Below are 5,000 nucleotides of genomic sequence, written 5' to 3'. Positions count from 1 at the left end.
GATACTCTCTCCATTTGGCCGAGGCAGTGAGTCGGCCTCCTGTCTCCTTTACGGTCGAAAAGATGTGCTGCTGCTGCTGCACTGGCCCTGCTGATATTCTCTCTCCATTTGGCCGAGGCAGTGAGTCGGCCTCCTGTCTCCTTTACGGTCGAAAAGATGTGCTGCTGCTGCTGCTGCTGCTGCTGCTGCTGCACTGGCCCTGCTGATATTCTCTCTCCATTTGGCCGAGGCAGTGAGTCGGCCTCCTGTCTCCTTTACGGTCGAAAAAGATGTGCTGCGGCTGCACTGGCCCTGCTGCTACTCATATCCAGCATGGACCTTGACCTCCAGCAGGCCCCGGGGACCCACATGCTCCCCTGCTGTAGTCCCCAGTAGCTTTTTTTTCTGCAGTTACCTCCACTGCATATCCACCTTGGACCTTGCACTCCCAGAGGCCCCGGGGACCCACATGCTCCCCTGCTCTAGTCCACCAGTAGCTTCTTCTCTTGCAGTTACCCTCCACTGCGTATCCAGCATGGACCTTGCCCTCCAGCAGGCCCCGGGGACCCACACTTAAGCCCCCTCCCACTAACAAAGCAAAACACCACTGGCAAAATCCTCATGCCCCTGGTACTCCATAAAGTGAATTCAAACGTGCCCCTGGTACACTGTGCAGAAACACTTTGCCACACACACACACACTCCCCGTGCATATGGTACGACAACTTTTCTACATGCCCCTGGTACACTGCCCCGATATCTCCCTGAAACATGCTCCCCTCGTGCATATGGTACGACAACGTTTCCACATGCCCCTGGTACACTGGGCAGAAACACTTTGCCACACACACACACACTCCTCGTGCATATGGCACGACAACTTTTCTACATGCCCCTGGTACACTGCCCCGATATCTCCCTGAAACATGCTCCCCTCGTGCATATGGTACGACAACGTTTCCACATGCCCCTGGTACACTGGGCAGAAACACTTTGCCACACACACACACACACATACACTCCTCGTGCCTATGGTACGACAACATTTATCCATGCCCCTGGTACACTGCTCAGCAGCACTTTGCTAAGTACTCCCCGTGCATATGGTATTACAGCTTTTCCACATGCCCCTGGTACACGGACCAGAAACACTTTGCCACGTCCGCTGTACGCACCCTCCTCGCCTGCTAATTGCTGATCTCCCCACTTCCAGCGGGCCCCGGGACCCACATCACACCTTGCTCCTGTCTCCCTTGCGGCTGGAAAAGATCCATTTTTGTGCACTGGCCCTGCTGCTACTCTCTCTCCATTTGGCCGAGGCAGTGAGTCGGCCTCCTGTCTCCTTTACGGTCGAAAAAGATGTGCTGCTGTTGCACTGGCCCTGCTGATATTCTCTCTCCATTTGGCCGAGGCAGTGAGTCGGCCTCCTGTCTCCTTTACGGTCGAAAAAGATGTGCTGCTGCTGCTGCACTGGCCCTGCTGCTACTCATATCCAGCATGGTCCTTGACCTCCAGCGGGCCCCGGGACCCACTGGCTCCCCTGCTCTAGTCCCCCACTAGCTTCTTCTCTTGCAGTTACCTCCACAAGATATCCAGTATGGACCTTGCCCTCCAGCAAGCCCCGGGACCCACTTGCTCCCTGCACTTTCAGTCCTCCACTAGTCCTCCACTAGCTTCTTCTCTCTCCGCTACCCTCCTACACTTATCCACCATGGACCTTGACCTCCAGCGGGCCCCTGGGACCCACATGCTCCCCTGCTCTAGTACCCCAGTAGCTTTTCTCTTGCGGTTACATAGCACCGCTGATCCACCTTGGACCTTGACCGCCAGCGGGCCCCTGGGACCCACATGCTCCCCTGCTCTAGTACCCCAGTAGCTTTTCTTCTCTTGCGGTTACATAGCACCGCTGTATCCACCTTGGACCTTGACCTCCAGCGGGCCCCGGGACCCACATGCTCCCCTGCTCTAGTACCCCAGTAGCTTTTTCTCTGCGGTTACATAGCACCGCTGATCCACCTTGGACCTTGACCTCCAGCGGGCCCCTGGGACCCACATGCTCCCCTGCTCTAGTACCCCAGTAGCTTTTTCTCTTGCGGTTACATAGCACCGCCAGATCCACCTTGGACCTTGACCGCCAGCGGGCCCCGGGACCCACATGCTCCCCTGCTCTAGTACCCCAGTAGCTTTTTCTCTTGCGGTTACATAGCACCGCTGATCCACCTTGGACCTTGACCTCCAGCGGGCCCCGGGGACCCACATGCTCCCCTGCTCTAGTACCCCAGTAGCTTTCTTCTCTTGCGGTTACATAGCACCGCTGTATCCACCTTGGACCTTGACCTCCAGCGGGCCCCTGGGACCCACATGCTCCCCTGCTCTAGTACCCCAGTAGCTTTCTTCTCTTGCGGTTACATAGCACCGCCAGATCCACCTTGGACCTTGACCTCCAGCGGGCCCCGGGACCCACATGCTCCCCCCTGCTCTAGTACCCCAGTAGCTTTTCTCTTGCGGTTACATAGCACCGCTGTGATCCACCTTGGACCTTGACCTCCAGCGGGCCCCTGGGACCCACATGCTCCCCTGCTCTAGTACCCCAGTAGCTTCTTCTCTGCGGTTACATAGCACCGCTGTATCCACCTTGGACCTTGACCTTGACCTCCAGCGGGCCCCGGGGACCCACACTTAAGCCCCTCCCACTAACAAAGCAAAACACCACTGGCAAAATCCTCATGCCCCTGGTACTCCATGAAGTAAATTCAAACGTGCCCCTGGTACACTGTGCAGAAACACTTTGCCACACACGCCTCGTGCATATGGTACGACAGCTTTTTTCCATGCCCCTGGTACACTGCGCAGGAGCACTTTGCGAAATACTCCCCGCACATATGGTACGACAACATTTCTCCGTGCCCTGGTACACTGCGCAGGAGCACTTTGCTAAGTACTCCCGCATATATGGTATGACAGCTTTTCCACATGCCCCTGGTACACGGACCAGAAACACTTTACCACGCCCGCTGTACGCACCCTCCTCACTAGCTAATTGCTGATCTCCCCACTTCCAGGGGCCCCCGACCACCATCACATCTTCCTGTCTCCCTTACGGCTGAAAAAGGTGCATGTTGCTCCACTGGCCCTGCTGCTGTTGTGTTCATTTGGCCGAGGGGTGAGTCGGTTTCCTGTCTCCCTTTACGGTCGGAAAGATGTACTGTACTGCTGCTGCTGCTGCTGCTGCTGCTGCTGCTGCTGCTGCTGCTGGCCCTGCTGATATTCTTCTCTCCATTTGGCCGAGGGAGTGAGTCGGCCTCCCGTCCCCTTTACGGTCGAAAAAGATGTGCTGCTGCTGCTGCACTGGCCCTGCTGCTACTCATATCGAGCATGGACTTTGCCCTCCAGCAGGCCCCGGGGACCCACATGCTCCCCTGCTCCAGTACCCCACTAGCTTCTTCTCTTGCAGTTACCCTCCACCCCACCACATATCCAGCATGGACCTTGCACTCCCAGCAGGCCCCGGGACCCACATGCTCCCCTGCTCTAGTCCCCCACTAGCTTTCCTTTCTTGCAGTTACGCTCCACCACATATCCAGCATGGTCCTTGACCTCCAGCGGGCCCCGGGGACCCACATGCTCCCCTTCCCTTGTCCCCCAGTAGCTTCTTCTCTTGTGGTTACATAGCACTGCGTCTCCACCATGGACCTTGACCTCCAGCAGGCCCCGGGACCCACATGCTCCCCTTCCCTTGTCCCCCAGTAGCTTCTTCTCTTGTGGTTACATAGCACTGCGTGCTCCACCATGGACCTTGACCTCCAGCAGGCCCCGGGACCCACACTTAAGCCCCTCCCACTAACAAAGCAAAACACCACTGGCAAAATCCTCATGCCCCTGGTACTCCATGAAGTAAATTCAAACGTGCCCCTGGTACACTGTGCAGAAACACTTTGCCACGCACACTCCTCGTGCATATGGTACCACAATGTTTCTACATGCCCCTGGTACACTGCCCAGAAACACTTTGCCACACACACTCCTCGTGCATATGGTACGACAGCTTTTTTCCATGCCCCTGGTACACTGCGCAGGAGCACTTTGCGAAATACTCCCCCGTGCATATGGTACGACAACGCTTCCACATGCCCCTGGTACATGGCCCGGAAACACTTTGCCACGCGCTTGTTGTCCACACACCCCCACAAGACTGACCCTGGTACTCCAGCCACAAAGCGTGGGTGAGTGACTCACCCTTCCAGGAGAGTGAAGTCTCTCCCGAAGGCGCCCGCACCACGTGTCGATGGTACTCACGCCAGAGCGGGAGAGATGGAGCGGTTAGCCCGACGCCTGGCGCGCCAGCAGTCGACCGGGTGGCCGACAAAAGCTTGGATCGAGGGCTGATTTTCAATAGATCGCAGCGATTAGCTGCTCTGCTACGCACAAGACCCTGACCCAGAATCAGGTCGCTTACAAGTTATTTAGCACCAGGTTCTCCACAAACATGAGTGCGCGATTGGAGAGGGGCGACCGCCGCCGGGCCGCCCCCAGCCCAGTCACGAATGGTTCTCCTTCACCGGGCGGGCCGGCTATCCGAGACCAACCAAGATCCACAGCGCCACGGTATCACTGCGCGCCTAGGCAGGATTCTGACTTAGAGGCGCTCAGTCATAATCCCGCAGATGGTAGCTTCACACCATTGGCCCTCAGCCAAGCACATACACCAAATGTCTGAACCTGCGGTTCCTCTCGCACTGAGCAGGATTACTATTGCAACAACACATCATCAGTAGGGTAAACTAACCTGTCTCACGACGGTTCAAACCCAGCTCACGCTCCCTATTAGTGGGTGAACAATCCAACGCTTGGTGAATTCTGCTTCACAATGATAGGAAGAGCCGACATCGAAGATCAAAAGCGACGCCGCTATGAACGCTTGGCGCCACAAGCCAGTTATCCCTGTGGTAACTTTTCTGACACCTCCTGCTTAAAACCCAAAAGTCAGAAGGATCGTGAGGCCCCGCTTTCACGGTCTGTAT

The 5,000-nt window shown here is 56.6% G+C and overlaps 1 non-coding gene across 1 annotated transcript in view; it reads right to left on the bottom strand.

Moving 5' to 3' along the window:
- Positions 1–4,341: 4,341 nt before the first annotated feature.
- Positions 4,342–5,000, bottom strand: part of LOC120432958 — a 3,852-nt gene continuing 3,193 nt past the window's right edge. The window contains exon 1 of the ribosomal RNA XR_005608229.1: positions 4,342–5,000. This exon is cut by the window's right edge and continues 3,193 nt beyond it. This is a non-coding gene — a ribosomal RNA (28S ribosomal RNA).

Source organism: Oreochromis aureus, linkage group 14 (genome assembly GCF_013358895.1).
Source record: "Oreochromis aureus strain Israel breed Guangdong linkage group 14, ZZ_aureus, whole genome shotgun sequence".
Classification (NCBI taxonomy): Eukaryota; Metazoa; Chordata; class Actinopteri; order Cichliformes; family Cichlidae; genus Oreochromis; species Oreochromis aureus.
The sequence above is the reverse complement of the archived record's forward strand: the minus strand, read 5'-3'. Positions and strand labels throughout refer to the sequence as shown.